Raw genomic sequence first — 17,970 nt, 5'->3', positions numbered from 1 at the left:
AGAAGTCTTCTTATAAGTAATCATGTGAATTTGGTATTCGTTCGATATTTTGATGAAATGTAAGTTGTCTTTCCTCTAGTGGTGTTATGTGAACGTCGACTACATGACACTTCACCATTATTTGGGCCTAGGGGAAGGCATTGGGAAGTAATAAGTAGATGATGGGTTGCTAGAGTGACGGAAGCTTAAACCCTAGTTTATGCATTGCTTCGTAAGGGGCTGATTTGGATCCATATGTTTCATGCTATGGTTAGGTTTACCTTACTTCTTCTTTCGTAGTTGCGGATGCTTGCGAGAGGGGTTAATCATAAGTGGGAGGCTTGTCCAAGGAAGGGCAGCACCCAAGCACCAGTCCACCCACATATCAAATTATCAAAGTAACGAACGCGAATCATATGAGCATGATTAAAACTAACTTGACAACAATTCCCATGTGTCCTCGGGAGCGCTTTGCTTTATATAAGAGTTTGTCCAGGCTTGTCCTTTGTTACAAAAAGGATTGGGCCACCTTGCTGCACCTTAGTTACTTTATTTACTTGTTACTCGTTACAATTTATCTTATCACAAAACTATCTGTTACCGATAATTTTAGTGCTTGTAGAGAATACCTTGCTGAAAACCACTTGTCATTTCCTTCTGCTCCTCGTTGGGTTCGACACTCTTACTTAGCGAAAGGACTACGATAGATCCCCTATACTTGTGGGTCGTCATGGAGCTCCGCTATGACCCGATCTCCTCCAACGTAGCACCCCGTCCATCCTCCCCGCATAACTAGGCTTAGCCGATGCCTACCGAAAACGCTGGCGTTGTCCTCCTCGATCTCCGCGACCCCGAGTGTTCCTACCTCAAATCCTTGCTTTGTCGGCCGCCTCGGACAATGGAGACGTCGCTGCAGTGTCTTCACGACGGACTCGACCACGCGAACGTGTTCCAGATCACCAGATGATCATCCCCTAATTCTCCCTCTCCCTGGTCTCTCTCGTTCTTGATACGCTGCTCCTTGAGCACCGCCGTAGTCGTCGCCTCCACGCCCACGGCTTCGCCATCCGCTGCCATCTGCAGGCGCTTCCCCCTCACCAGTGAAGGCCGCGTCCACGACGTCGCCATCTTCTGCCATCTGCAGGCGAGCCCCCCTCGCCGGCGACGGCCACCGGCCGAGCCGCGCTGGCCATGTCCATCTCAGGGAGAGAGAGAGGGGAGTTGAGGAGAGACAGAGAGAGTTTTTTATTTTAATTATTTTCGTTGGGGTCCACGTGCAAGTGAGATAGAGGGATGAGAGAGAGGTTTTTCTTTTATTTGTTAGAGTGGGTCCCCCATGTAAGTGGCTCATCCTGCGAGGGGCAAAAATGTCCAGAAAACATCCCGAAAACGATAAGCTCTTTGATTGGACAGTAACGGCACGGAAGGGCATTTCTATAAATGCACCTAACGGCGGAGGGGCAAATTTGAGCATGCTTCAAAATTAGAGGAAAATCTGAGTAGTGGGTTCGAGTTAGGGGCATAAATGTAAATGTCCCTTGTTTCTTTTTCCCTCTTTGTCACTTTTATGCGTACAGGCGAAGGTTCCTGCACCCCACCCTCCCCCGCCCCGTCATGTTTTTTTCTTGAATTTAACAATATTCTAAGAATTTCTTGATAATTTATAAAGTTTTTTTCACGAGAAAACTGGGACGAGCCGAAGAAGCGCCGCCATCGTCGCCTCTCCCTCACCGTATCCAGGACAAACTTGTTGTAGTAGACAGTCGGTAAGTCATCTGCTAAGGCCCCACAAGACCAACACGCCAGAACAGCAACCATCATGGATGAAGAGAAGTATAGATCAGAAGGATACAACATGTAGATACACGAACAAAAACAAACAAAGACTAGATCCAAACAGATCCACCGAAGTCAAGCACCGACCAAATTCCACGAGATCCGCCGAAGACACGCCTCCACACATCCTCCGATAAAGATAAGACGCATCATCGAAACTAGGGCTAGGCGAGGAAATTCCATCTTCAAAGAGTTGCCGCCACATCATCTTGAGGACACAAAAATACATGAACTCACAAAAGCACTTAAAAATAGAGCAAGATCCATGTTACCTACAAGGGTCAGGGTCCACTGCACCGCACCTTCATGGCCCTAGGGCCATCAGAGACAAGGTGGACCGGCAGCGGGAGGCAAAGGAACCATAAGCTTTTGTTTTCTTGGATAGAAGGCGGCGGCTGCATTCCCCAAAATAGATGCTTGCCACCCCACTCCGCCATGTTGCTTACTAGCACTAACTATGTTGAATCAGCTTGCCTTTCGTTTCTGTTTTTTATTTTGTTTTGCAGCAACTGTTATTTTTCAGGGTTTTTTTTTTATAAAAACTGTTATTTTTCGTTAGTTGCAAATACTAACCAATTTGACACCTATGTTTATAAACTTGCTCAGCACTAAATGCATGGTTGCTTCTTCTTTTTTGTTAATCTGTGAGATAGAATACAGAAAAGAAGAAGAAAAAGGAAGATAGCCGAAATGGTACAAGACCTTTGCGAAGGAATCGCACACAAGTTGTGCGCTAGTTCGTGGGGGGGGGCTTTCAGTAGGCTCGATGCGAACGAACCAGAGACAAGTGCGGTGCTAGCACTTGGTATAAGTGGTAAGCTACAAACCAGGAAGACAGATGGCCGAGCACTTAAGCATCCTTTTGCTCGCGTGTTGCCGTGCAACCTTTCAGCCAATAAAAGGTGAATGTGAGGCCTCAGAATTCGCAGGCATGTGTACGTATTTCCTAACATATGCAAAAAACTTGAGCTCTTGTTCTCAGAAAGTGAAGGAGTGGGAGGCCTTTATCTTGTTCATCAGATTCTTCAACTTCATGTTGTAGCCGCTGCCACTGCAGATGAAAGTCAACACTGTTATTTGGCCAAGCATAAAGGCTATAAACAAGCAACAAAAAGGATGAAAGACAGTTCAAATCTTAGCTAAACCAGACCAAGTCGTCAACTAGCCGGGCAAGCTTTACCTTATGCGGCTTAGAGCAGCAATTGCTTGAAGAGCACTGTGGATCACGTCTTCGTTGCGATCAATCTCCCGCTTCACTGCATCACCCGTGGGTTTGTCACCAATAGTTTCCTCAAGGGGTTCAACTAACGAGTCCAAAACTGGAACAGGGTAATAATACTAATATTAGGAAAGGCGTTCGCCACATATGAAACATCCCTTTTGAAGGTCCTTCATTATAACAAACCTGCAAGAACAGCGTAGGGGCACTTGTCTGCTAGCTTTGAGAGAATCAGATGGCAGGGCATTTTTACATCATAATGATCTGCAATAAGCAGTACGATGCACAACTGATTACCATGTTCTGTTTAAAATAAACATTCCACAAGATTATTATAATATAGGTGATATACCATCTTAGGGTTCAGAAAGAAACACAAGAGAAATACATTATAATTAATAATGTGGAACCATATATCTTGAGAAAACCCAGAAAAAAACTAAGCTATAAGTGTAAAATTATCTTGTCATAACAATAAAGTTAAGTTTAACATCACCGGTTCTATGCGGTCCAGGCCAAGGAATCATGTGCCTTCACTTGGCCAATTATTTGGCAAGAACCCATGCGAGGAATGGCTGGGGCAGTCATAGCCAAAGAAACCGGCACCGAACTAAGCCAGAGGAAAAATACAATGGTCTGCCCATTTCATGGTAGGGCTAATCCAGGCACCAACCAAACACACTCAAAATGCCATGACGAAATATATAATGTCTTAAATATACTTACCACCTAAACCAGATAAGAGGAAAGGAACGATGAAGGACGACGGATTCACTTGATCAAGACAACTATTGTAACGTCCACGATGCGGCTATATCTCCCACGTGTCGAGGCACGACTTAGAGGCATAACCGCATTGTGGTATTGTCGCAAGAAGGGTCATCTTCACACAATCCCATGTAATGAACAAGAATGGGATAACGAGAGTTGGCTTACAATCGCCACTTCACACAATACATAAATTAATTCATACAACATCCAAAATCCACACATAGGCCGACTACGGTCAAATCCAAATGAAAATAAGATAACCCCAAATGCTAGATCCCCGATCGTCCCAACTGGGCTCCACTATTGATCATCAGGAAAACAAACATAGTAACGACCACGTTCCTCGTCGAACTCCCACTTGAGTTCGGTTGCGTCATCTGCACTGGCATCGTCGGCACCTACAACTGTTTTGGTAGAATCTGTGAGTCACGAGGACTCAGCAATCTCACACCCGCGAGATCAAGACTATTTAAGCTTATAGGAGAGGATGGTGTAATGAGGTGGAGCTGCAGCAGGCACTAAGCATATATGGTGGCTAACATACGCAAATGAGAGCGAGAAGAGAAGCAACGCAACGGTCGCGAAGCTAGAAATGATCAAGAAGTGATCCTGAAATTACTTACGTTCATGCATAACTCCAACCGTGTTCACTTTCCGGACTCCGCCGAGAAGAGACCATCACGGCTACACACACGGTTGATGTATTTTAATTAAGTCAAGTGTCAAGTTCTCTACAACCGGACATTAACAAATTCCCATCTGCCTCATAACCGCGGGCACGGCTTTCGAAAGATAATACCCTGCAGGGGTGTCCCAACTTAGCCCATTATAAGCTCTCACGGTCAATGAAGGATAAACCTTCTCCCGGGAAGACCCGATCAGTCTCGGAATCCCGGTTTACAAGACATTTCGACAATGGTAAAACAAGACCAGCAAGACCACCCGCTGTGCCGACAAATCCCGATAGGAGCTGCACATATCTCGTTCTCAGGGCACACCGGATAAGCGAAGCGTACAGGTACCAACGTAACCCAAGTTGCCAAGGGACGGTCCCGCACGGTGCTCTAGTTTGGACCAGCACTCAGAGGAACACTGGCCCAGGGGTTTAAATAAAGATGACCCTCGGGCTCGCGAAAACCCAAGGGAAAAAGGCTTAGGTGGCAAATGGTAAAACTAAGGTTGGGCCTTGCTGGAGGAGTTTTATTCAAGCCGAACTGTCAAGGGGGTCTCATAAATCACCCAACCGCGTAAGGAACGCAAACTCAAGGAACATAATACCGGTATGACGGAAACTAGGGCGTCAAGAGTGGAACAAAACACCAGGCATAAGGCCGAGCCTTCCACCCTTTACCAAATATATAGATGCATTAATTAAATAAGAGATATTGTGATATTCCAAAATATCCATGTTCCAACATGGAACCAACTTCAACTTCACCTGCAACTAGCAACGCTATAAGAAGGGCTGAGCAAAATCGGTAACTTAGCCAAACAATGGTTTGCTAGGAAAGGATTGTTAGAGGCTTGACATGGCAATATGGGAGGCATGATATAGCAAGTGGTAGGTAGCGCAGCATAGCAATAGAGCGAACAACTAGCAAAGCAAAGATAGAAGTGATTTCGAGGGTATGGTCATCTTGCTTGCAAGGTTCTCAGAGTTGTCGAAAGCTTGATCCTCGTAAGCGTACTCAACAGGTTCCTCGTTCACGAACTCGTCTCCCGGCTCTACCCACAGCAAGAACACAAGCAATGGAACCACAATCAATCACGGGAAATGCACAAGTAACATGATGCAAAACATGTATGATATGCGAGATGTGGTATGCGATGCCTATGCGTGCTCCGGAAGAAAAAGAATGAACAAGGTAGTAACTTGGCAAACCAAGTATGCCACTGGAAAGATGAGATGATTTCGGTCGAAATCGATATAAAGATCATCGGAAACGGATGCACGGTTTGCAAATGGCAAGCAAAACAAGAATGACACGATTCTGCGATTAACAGCATGATAGCACTTAGAATACAACAAGTAACTATGCTATAGCACCCCAACATAGCAACAAAGCATATGACAGTAATCTGCAGGAGATGCTTGACAAAAGATGAACACTGAGCTATGGCTAGATCACACAATAACAGGTTCAAACAAGCATGGCAAACGTGCAAAAGATATCAGCTTCACAGACTTGGTGAAACTACTGGACATGGCAGAAACAGCATCAGGTAGCAATGTTCAGAGCAAGCAACCAACATCCTACAGGAACTTAACATAGCAAAACAAGGCATGGCACGAATCTACTAAATGCATAGAACAAAAGTCCCTTACTGACCATGAGCCAAAAAGGATCAGAAGATATGATGGCACCCATGTAAACATAGCAAGTTTTGTTAACAGATTTCAGACTTAGCAAAAAACAGAGCATGGCATTAACAGAAATTATGAGGGCATCTTGGTGAGCTTGATTCACTCATCAAAAGGCAATGCATGACAAAACAAGTATACCTACAACAAGATGGCATGTTTATGATGCTATCCATGGCAAGAGCAAATACATAGCATGTATGTATCAACTACAACAACCTTGGCAAAATTGAATATCATGTTAACATTCTGCCAGAAACATATTATAGCAAAAGTAGAGCAAGATTAAGACATGCTATGGCACTCCATAATTGCAAACAGGGGCATGGATGGATAGAGCACAACTATATCTACAAAACATCCTTACTGAATATACCCAGAAGAATCATGAATCTCACTGTAGACACATGGATACATGGCAACAAAATAACAGCAGTAACAGACAGTGAAAATCCTAAGTCCCTGGAAACAGAAACATCACGAAGCCTAATTTGCATGCTTGTGCTAGTCACCATATAGATCACAAAAATACATGGCATACACCTCTGTAAAGATGTTGCCATGGCATAGATCAAAACACATGTAGAGCTCATGCCCATAAGATGCACACATCAAATGCAACAAAGATAACAAATACTCAAGTTCTAATAAGTAACAACAGTAAACATCATATAGCACTCTTGCACCAGAGATTTGGGCCTCAAGATGGACTCAAACAAGCATGGCACAATGGAACAAAATGAAGATCATCTCAAGACGAACATTTTGATATATTATGCATGCAAAACAGAGCCATGTGCACGGAGATATGATGCAGAGAACATGGCAACATAATGCAATACATCTCGGGACTTAGAGAAATTCGGGGGAGGAAAAATTCAACCTCTCGTTTAGATCTGGATCGGGCCGCTCGCCGGAGCTGCGACGGGAGGAGGGCGCCGGCGTGGAGAGGAGGGAGAGGGAGATGGCGGCGACCGATGTGGGGCTCGGGGGAGACGGGGCCGGCCGGAGGAAGCCGGAGAGGGCGCGGGGAGGCGCCGGAGTCGGGGGTCGCGGCGGACGCGGGCGATGGCGGCGACCTGGCGGCGATGGCAGCGGGGCACGGGCGGAGGACGGGCGGCGGAGCACGGGGGCGCACGGGTCCGCGGGGGCCGGCGAACGGGCCCGGCGGGCCGGCGGCGCGGGCGACACGTGGCATGGCGTGAGTGGGCGAGGGCGGCGGCGGAATTTGTCCGGTGCCGGGCAGACGTGTCCGGCACGCGGAGGGAGAGGACTAGGGTTTCGAGACCCGGATTTCGGAGGGGGAGGTGTTCGTATTTATAGGTAAAGGGAGCTAGGAGACTCCAAATGGAGTGCGGTTTTCGCCCACACGATCATGATCGAACGACCGAGAGCATGGCGGGGACTTAGAGGGGTTATTGGGCTGTTTGAAGGGGGGTTTTGCTGCAACACACAAAAGGCCTTTGCGGTAACCCGGTTAACCGTTGGAGCATCAAACGACCTCCAAATGAAACGAAACTTGACAGGTGGTCTACCGGTGATGCACCAGGGCCACTTGGCAAGACTCGATCCATTCCGAAAATGTTTAACACCCGCTCACGAAAAGAAAACAAAAAGGATGCGCCGATGCATGTGGGAGTGTCGGATTGCAAAACGGACAACGGAAAAAATGCTCGGATGCATAAGACGAACACGTATGCAAATGAGATGCACATGATGGCATGATGTGAGATGCATGACATGAACAAAATGCAAAACGAAAAACAAAACCCAACCACGAAGGGAATATCATAACACATAGCCGAAAATGACAAGAGTTGAAGTTACAAATATGGAAAGTTACATCCGGAGTGTTACAACTATCCAGCAATGTGTCCACACATTCAAAGGCAGCTTTCCTAAGTTCAAGCCCATCGTCAACGACGTGCTCGAAAGGCCCTAGATCAACTGTCCTGACCAATTCTTGCTGCAAAGAAGGAAATCATTACTTCCTAGCTGTGAATTACATGTAACACCGCCAGATTGTAACTAATGAAAGGAAATAAGCAACCAAACCAGAAAACAATACCTTCACAACAGTCTGGTCGTACAAAAGAGGCAGCAGTTCAGGAACAAGACCTTTGATCAAATTTGGCTTGTTGTGGGCAGCTGTACTCAGCGCTAGGATAGCTGCACGTCTCACATGCTGCAAGTGTAAATAATAAATGTAATTTGTCATCTTCAAATCTTTCTTTAGGAACATTGGTTAGTAAGGATGTAAATACTATTTCAAGTAAAATTACCATGTCACTATCTTTGATTAACATAAGGAAAGTAGAAATCTCAGAGTACATGATTGCATCTATCTTTCCAGGCCGTTCAACAATTGAATATTTTATAGCAATGGCAACCGTAGCCCTTGTGTTTGCTGCTGGGCTAGATGTGCATTCCTACAAAATTATATGAAATGCCGCATTAGATCTCATATCATGGAGTAAATGAAACATGGGGTGTAACTTTGTTAATTGTCGACACTTCACACCTTCAGAACAGGGATTAGTTTGTTAGGTTCAATAAGTGCAATTTTGCCTAAACACTCAGCAACCACATCCTGAACTCCTTCGTCCTCACTTTTGCAGTGATTAAAGAGCAACGCCAATATCTTCACAATGTTTGAGTCCTGGAGCTCATCCTGGCCAGTATGATCAACAGACTGCCATGCAATTACCTAACAGGTTTTGCATAAGAGCACAAAATTAAACAGCAGTCTTATGGGAGGTGCCTTTTAGAAAAATGAATTCATTAGAAACCTGCCTCTTTCAGTGAATGAAGCAAGAGATACGGATTCTTCTGTTGATTGTCAATCTGATCCAAGATAAATGGCAAATACTTGGATAGATTGCCAACAGCAATGTTTCTGAGAGCGTACGATGCTGCAGATTTTATCTCCTCAAAAGGTGACTGGAATGATTCAATTACAGTGTTCTCAATTTGAACATGGTTGCTGAGGTCCTTCCTTCTTCCAATTTCTCCCAAACATAACAAGGCAATGTGTTGTTTAGCCTGGAAAACAAATTATACGTAATTACCAAATGACAAAGGGAAGGGCATAATTTACCTTCGAGTCAAACATAGGTATGCAGTTAACCGATGGCAAATAATAAAGATCTGCAGACGCCCATCATAACCAAGCACTAATCCTACCATTAAGTAATTAATATTTGATTAATTACAGTTTAATATTTCAAAAATCATTAGACTATAGAGCACCAATAGCAGCAGACACATAATAATATAAGAACAGCGGAACGCATAGGAAACAAATAGACAGCATCCCAATAAAGCTAACTTGCATGAAGCAAGGCATGTTATGTCAACGATCGCAAGTATGACATACAGATATAAATGTGCAAATCTGGTGAACAAAACGCATGCATGATCAGGAAAAGCCTTACAGTATCAGTAGAACTGTCATCATTTAGAATGCCTTCGAGCATTTCAATAGTCAATGCACACTTCTGATCACCAGCTGCTAAGCATAGCACAGCAACACACTGTGCAATAGAGGATAGTGCCTGCTTGGCAAGGCCGCCCAACTGTGATTGTTTGGCAGTGGAAATAAGGGAGTCCAACAAAGTTTCAAAGGTTGTATTTGCAGACTGGACCAGTGCAGTAAAAAACTTCTGCAGCGCCTGTAACAGAAACAATGTCCTCCGCCAATTGAGGAATAAGAAGAAATCAAGTATTTATAGTTAATATGAGAATATTATACCTCTAGTGCTCGTCCTTGCAACAAAGCACTCCTGATCAAAATAAGGGCCTGAGGCAAAACTTTATGTCTCACAGCTAAACCAACATTTTGGAAGGAACTTCTGTCGACCATTATTGTGCGACAGAGTTCCAACACAAGAACAGACATATGCAAGTCGATGTCACTGCCACAATAGATAATCCAACATCAGTCATCATGGTAGGCAGAAATCGGAGAGTTGTTGAAGAAAGCTAAGGAAGAAAAAAAAAACCTTATAAGAATAGATAGTTCAGCTATTATAGTCTCATAAGAGGACAGGCCAATTTGATCCCCATATGTAACAACCAGAGAATTTAGGGTTCCCGTTGTTGCCTGCCTAAGGGCTCTGCTATCCTGTTGAAGGGGGGAAATAAAATAAAAAACTTAGTCTTCAGTTTTGATGCCCTGTTTAACATATAGGATGTTTCAACTTACAAAATCAAAACAAACAATGCGTATATATTATATATCTACCTTCCGAAGGAAAGTTGCAAGGTCAGAAACGACACGGTCCAGGACACATGAAAGATCAATCCGAAGAGGTGAATTCGCAAGCACCGCAAATGCCTGTAAAGGAATGAACATTTTGAAAATGCAACAGAACCAAAAAAAGCAGTGAACAGGCATGCAATCACCTAGTACAGGAAAACAGAGAGTAAACATAACAGTCTGAAAACGCCACCAGTGGGCATTAAGCAAATGATGACAGGGTATACAACTAAACTTGTGGACAAGACCCACACAAATATATTGGTACTCCCTCCGTCCCATAATATAAGAGCTTTTTTGGCACTGTGCCAAAAACGCTCTTATATTATGGGACGGAGGGAGTATATTATAGTATATAATTAACGGTATCTTTACACCAATGAACCCGCCACAAAACCATCTCTGTCCCAGCAACTCAGCAAGATGCACTGATCAAAACATTTTCATTTGTTTTTTTCTACCATTGACTAGAATACTGAAATTCAACTCAACATTAACCATAATGTCCCTATTAGTTTTGTTCTGAAGGTGCAGTTGATTGCTTACCTTGACCGCTGTAAGTCGTGTTATTTCATAGCCCATCCTATCAACAAGTAAGGATAGGCATGACGGTAATTCCCTTTGAAGACCATCACCAAAAGTAGCGATCACAAGGCTCATGCACGATACGAAACACTCACTGACTTCCTGGCAAAACAGAATAGCATGAGAGACGGGGAGGGGGGAAAGGGGGGTATGTACGTAGGGGAGGGAGTGGTTAAACCTGATCTTGATTGGGCAAGCGGGCCCATATAGCTTCATAGATTGGACTAATATATGGCCTGCAATTTATGGAACGTGCCTGTGTAACAGCAGAACAAGAGCTTAAATATCACCATAACTGGGAGATTGTAACATCAGCACATGGAGTATAAGGCTGACCTCAAAATTTGGACGGAGAACCCGGAATAGCTCCCCGCACGCCGTAGAGCATCAGCGGTGACTTTGTAATATATATCTCCAATAGCAGATACTATTGCATCACATAATATCTGGAAATTTTGGTTTGCGTTCAGTAATGACCAAAAGTGTCTCGAGTGGTTTATCAAAGATAATAGCTACAATACCTGGATGTATGGATGAAACACAGAGGGCGAATGTGAGGCCATAAGAATCCTAGTAAATGCAAGGGCTTCAATCTTCAGGCTGGAGGTATAAGATTTATCCTATAAAAAATAGACGGCAAGTTAAAACAGAAGTCCTGCACAAGAAACTACACAGCAAATGAAACTCACTAACATTCAAATACATCTCAATCCAAGGAACAAGGGACCCAAGATGATCAGCAAGACAATCTGGTAATAGAACAACAAGCTCCTTCAATACTGAGAATGCTCCAACCTGAAAATGCCAACAAAACAATATAACATCATAATTACGAGTCCAGACAGATGCTCTGCCAGACAGTTAAGAACAAACCTTTGTCTTGATTGATCTTTCATATAACTGACTATCGATAGACTTGACAACTTTTGGTACCTCTTGCTTCAGCAACCATCTAGGGCTGCAAAGTATACCAATTGACAATACAGGCTCAGTGCACATATCTTGTGATCACAATACCTCCCTCTAACCATAACAAGTCAAAAGCAGATAATGATTTTGCATCCATATATGAAGCCGTGCCAAGTTTTAACCAACATAGGCTCGCTTAGGCTATTAGTCCAAACAGAGAAACAACTGCATTGTGTACTGCTTCTGATGTATCTTATAAATGGCAAGAATGGGTAAAAAAAGGTAATAGATATTTTGCTTACCTAGACTCATCAATGTCACCTTGTCCTTTTGTCACATTACCAGTTTGGCGTAACAACTCGATAAATGTATTGAAAATGTCCATCTAGGATCAAAGAGAAGCTTCGTAAGCTTGATATACAATGACAGTTCAAATCCAATTTAGCAATGAAATACCATGCAGTTACCTTTACATTCTCCTCTCTTTCCCTAAAGCGGTCGATTAACTTCGGACAAGCCTGTGAACAATGGAACAAATTACACCAAGTTTCATAGAGGCACTCGATTGAGTGGCTAATTTTCAAAACAGGTAATAAATGGTTGGAATCAGCTCAGAAACATCAATAACAATATGGCTGAAATGGAATCATGCGATCATGACGAACGAGGTTGTTAAAGTGCAGTAAGCTGGTTTAAACATGCTGTCATAAACATACCTCCTGATACATCTTAAACAACATCTGAGGACAAGATACGATAATTGCAGACAGGCACTTCGCTGATGCCCGACGAACCTTCCAGCTTGCATTCTTGTCAGCGTTGTATTCAGACGCACTCTCACTGGGAGAAAATGTTAAGGATGTTTCAATTACGTCAATAGGAAACACTGCTTCTGTACTATAAGAACATAAGTAACATACTCATCATCTTACTCATCCTGAACTTCACTGTGAGCATCCTCCTTCATGCTATCGGTGATATTAGGATCATAGCTTACATATTCCAAAGCAAGATTCAAAATACCCTCATAATATGGGGAAATATCTCTTGGACATCTGAGCATAATACTCTCGAGGGCCTATAAGATGGAGGTAACTTAAAGCCACAGAGAAGCAACGGTAACAGCAATCTAAGGTAAAAACTGAACATAAATTCTCACCTGCAGGCTGCATGCACAGAGCTCTTCATCATTTTCTGATGCACTTGTGCAATAGCTTATGAGCAAAGGAACAGCTTCGGCAAGGTAGGGTCCAAACCGGTATCCAACTGAGAAGCTGTAAGTCAAATAATAAATTATATTATAACATGAGTTGCAGTAATCAAATGAATCTAACCAACCGGATCTGTTTTAGTTCCTTTCATCCTAAAATAAGTTTATCCTTGGGTATATTATCCAGCCAGATTCATTTCATTACAGATGTTTTATCGCTGTTTGAACTAGCCAACTTGAAGTTGAATAGCTCAGTACAAGCTGTTATGAACCTTTTTTTGCGGCAGTTAGAAGGTCAAAGCATATACCTTAGAGCATCAATCATCTGGATATTCGTTCGGGTTATTTCAGACTTCTGCCTTCTTTTTTTCAGCAATTGGACAGCCTCCAAAGTTGCCTTGGCTAATAGATCATCTGACAAACATGGAGCAAGTGATGCTGCAACATGAAGCGAGTTATAGTCACCATAAATAACTATGATTGTTCAATCAATTGCAACCATTAACAATCAAAATAACTGTAAAATACATTCAGCCATACCAATGCACGAAACAGCCTTTTTTCTGACACTTGCTTCAGTGGAGCTCAGCTGGGATAAAAGTGCAGTGAGCATATACGCATGATCTTTCGTGATCACGTTGCCAGATCTATCAAGCGCGTCACCTAATATATCAAGACATTCGTATTCAATTTCAGCACTCTTTTCCTGTCAAAAAGAAGAAATGTATCAAGACAATCATAAGTCAGTGCCAGTGGGGCACTACAGTCCTGCAGGTGTGCTAACTTCCTAGGAGTAATCAGCAAAGGCTGTGATGCACAGGTTCCAGTTAAGAGATAACATACAAAAAGTTAATAGATCATCAAGTGACAACAAACCATGAAACCACTATTTACATTTTTATTACTGGAGCTTCGTACTAATAATAATAGGATGTGGACCAGATGTAAAACTCGTTGATGCTACTGAAGTACTTGGCATGCAAGTCAATAAAGCCTAATCATAGATTAAAGTAAAATGCTGGAGTAGAAAGAATAGTAGGAAACTAACCTTTAAACTTGGAAATGAAGGGATCCAAGAGGTGACAAAAGGTGAAATCTCAATTAGTTCTTCATTGGATCCAATTAACGTCACTGTTCCATTAATAGAATCCAGTAGATATAAATGCCCAACACCATTAATCCCCATGATAATATGCTCAGCCCCAACGGAAACACCGTACATTGTCAAAAACTCCCCACAGCCACTCCTTGACGTGTCCCACTCAATACAATTAAGGCTTTCCACAATATCAATGTGACAGGCAAATATAGAAGGAACATGAATCCTAAAGACAGGAGTCCAGGTATCTGACAAATACGACCATATTTGAATGTCGAAACCATCAACATGGACATACAGGAAATCAGAATAATTCGATCGGCATATCTGTTGAAAACGCCATTCATATGACCCATTTGGCAGAGGGATGACAGATGCAGAACAATCCTCCATTGTGACTTTCACTAAGAATCCATCAATAGAGAGCATATATATAAAGCGGTTGACACACAGCGCAGTCTTACAGAAGGGCCCTTCCCCAAGAGAAATACCAACATCAGCGGTGTTTCTATACTCTATCCAAGTACCAGACTCAAGAACACATAACTGAATATGCAGAAGATTAGCCATGGCGATGACAACCACGCGGACTACGCTATCACCATCGAAGAGGTAAAAATCACCACAATGATGGCCATGAATATTTCGGAAAGGTGGGGCTAGCGGAAATGTGCAGAAACTCTTCATGAATGGATTGGAGATGGCGATCGAGTCTTCCAGTTTTAGAAGAACAGAGCCACCACGAATGTCTTGCGCATCTCTAAGACCACCCGAAAACGAAGTCAATAGGAAATTGCCAACATATGCAAACTCAGGGGGCAGTGGCAGCGGTATGAACTCTATATCATCCCCACCATCAAACTCAGCAAAAAACCCGACGAACTGGCTAATTTGTTTTTTTGCGGAAAGGGTCGAGGAAACCAGGATCTAAGTCTATACCAATCCTTACACACAAGCGAAGCATGCAGAAGGGTTGTTGGATCCTGGATATGGAGCAAGATATCAAACAACAAATACTTGATGCTGAAGGCCTGGTGGGGTTCCTGCGAGGCCTGCCCTGATCGCAGCCGTTTTGGTGACATCTCTGTCTCAGGTATGTCTAGGAACAAGACATTACAGATGTTACTTCCAATTTGTGGTTATCACAGCCATGCAACAATCAAACAATGCGTACACCAAGTCAACTAATACCAAACTACCAACAATCAGACAGTGCATACAGCAATCGTGACATCTCTGTCTCAGTCATACCAACAATCAGACAATGCATACATCTCTGTCTCAGGTATGCTAGAAACAATAAATTGCAAATGCCACTTCCAATTCGTGGTTATCACACCCATACAATAATCAGACAAGGCATACACCAATTCAACTACAGACTACCAGTGAGAAAATTACCAGCGGTGGAGAGGCGCCGCAGGGGAAGCAGGCCGCGGCGGTCAGCGGAGGCGGAAACACGGCGGCCTCGCCCCGGGACGGATGGCTCCGCGGCGGCGGAAGAACGGGGCCGGGGCGCAGCGGAGGAGGCCGTCGTCGTCGGCTGCTCTGCTCGTCGCCGCCGCGGGGGAAGGCCGGGGCCAGCAGGAGCGGACGGCCCCGCTGCGCACCGCAGCAGCCAGCAGCACGGGGCGCGGCGGCCAGGAATGGGGGTGGAGGGGGGGAGGCAGCGCCGGCGGACGGCGGCGGACTGCAGGACAGCAGGTTGAGCGCCGCTGCCGCCGGGATGATGGGGAGGTGAGGGAGAGTGGGTGGAAGGGTCGGGAGGTTTCTGGAGACGGGGGGGAAGGGGTTTGCTCCGGGCGTACGAAATTACGGCAGGCTTGCTAATTTCGACCAGTTTTCTTTAATTCGGGAGGATCCATGGAACCGAAATATCATCTCACCAGCTCAAAAATAAAAACATCTCACCACGGCGTCCGCGTGGCAGGCCTGGCCCAGATAGTATTTCCATAGCGGTTCCTCAGGCCCATAGAATTCAGAGAAAAAGAAAGAGGGCCCAAGATGCAACGGGACACTGTAACGCAAAGCCCACCGCGCTGCTGCTGGATAGGGAGGACTTGAATTGATCGCTGGTCCTGCGTACGAATTTCGTGTTTTTCAGGACACTAGTAACCTGTACATTCCCCTAAAAAAATTAAACATGTATATTAATTGCATGTAAATATTAGGTAGGATATTATTTCCGGATTAATTGTGTGATTGGCGCTAATGTTGATATTTTGTCGATATTAATTGCATGCTAAACATGTTAAGCACTCATCATTGGAGCAGTCCAAATCGTTGGATTGACCTGATTTGATGGTCGAGATTATTTTAAAATTATGAATATTTTTTTTCGAAACACAAACATTTTCTGAAATTTCCCAAAGAATTTGAATTTGCAAACTAATTGGAAAACATGCACATTTTAAAAAAATGAAAATTTTATAAAAATAGGGACATTTTTGGAAATTTTTGAATTTACTTTGAATTTATGATAAAAGTTAAAAATGTAAACATTTTTTGAATTTTGATATTCTAAACTTTTTTGAATTGTCAAACATTGTTTCTAAAATAGGCGGATAATTTTTGAAATTCTAAACTTTTTTGGATTTCAGAATAAAATTTGAAAACAAGAACATTTTCTAAAAGAATTGAACAAATTTTGAAAAATATGAACATTTTTTAAATAAAAAATAAACTTGAAAATGAAAATTGGAAATGAAAGAAAATAAAAAAGAAAGTGAAATAGAGAAAAGAAAAATGAGGAAAAGGAAAGAGAAAATAAACAAAATAGGAGAAACAAAAAATAAAAAAGAAACATAATAAGAAAAAAATACTTTCTAGAACATTTCCAAAACCGGAAAAGCACGGCTAGAACCTCTAGAAGGTTCCCTAAGCCGGAACCGCTTAAAAGCTTAAGAGTGAAAAGATGTATTCAAAAATAAGAAGTTGCAAATATTGGGCCACCAAAAATATTAAGAGTATCTGTTGCAACTGGGTCAACATATTGTTTGGTAGTTCTAATAGTATACCCACATAAAACATAAGCAATGCTAGTATACACGCGATGGAGTATCTACTACTCTTAAAAAAAAGAGTTGGCGATGATGGTGTGCCTGCCATCCTGCAATATAGACCGCCCGATTTATATCTGATGGATATGAAGGAAACTATGCCAATTTTGTAAAAAGATACCCACACCCCTCTCCACATTTGCAAATAAGGCCTTCCCTCATTCATCCTTTTTCTCTCACAAGATAAACTACTCATATAAAAGCATCTTGATGTTCCCTACCTACCTCTTGCTTTTCTCTCTCAACTTTTTCATCGAAGTAACCGGCTCCTCTACAAGATCCCATCATGGTCTGCAAGCAGCCATCTTTTTCATCTCTCTTATCCACATCAATCATTCCTCATACGTGGATAATAGGGTAGTTGTCCATGCTGGAGCGTAGTACATGCTCTCAGCCTCCTCTCCTCGTCCACCCGCCATCGTAGAGCTCGATAATTTCACTATGCATGAAACATGCTAAGAGAGACATCTCGACTAACATGCAACCTCCCCCCCCCCCCCCTAATCAACAATACTACTAATAAAATAGTACTACTAATAGAACAATGGACAAAAGGCATGCATTTGTGATAAACAATTATTCTCGTCTCCGGGCAGATACACTCTTATATGTTCTTTGAAAATCCACGTGTTGGCACCATGATTGTGCCTCCGTTTGTTTGGATTGTGGTTATGACAAAAGCG

At 43.2% G+C, this 17,970-nt stretch overlaps 1 pseudogene; it reads right to left on the bottom strand.

Moving 5' to 3' along the window:
- Window positions 1-2,793: 2,793 nt before the first annotated feature.
- Window positions 2,794-16,030, bottom strand: LOC123120957 (cullin-associated NEDD8-dissociated protein 1-like; annotated as a pseudogene).
- Window positions 16,031-17,970: the final 1,940 nt, after the last annotated feature.

Source organism: Triticum aestivum, chromosome 5D, assembly GCF_018294505.1.
Source record: "Triticum aestivum cultivar Chinese Spring chromosome 5D, IWGSC CS RefSeq v2.1, whole genome shotgun sequence".
NCBI lineage: Eukaryota > Viridiplantae > Streptophyta > Magnoliopsida > Poales > Poaceae > Triticum > Triticum aestivum.
Note: the sequence above shows the minus strand (reverse complement) of the source record. Positions and strands in the feature narration are given on the sequence as shown.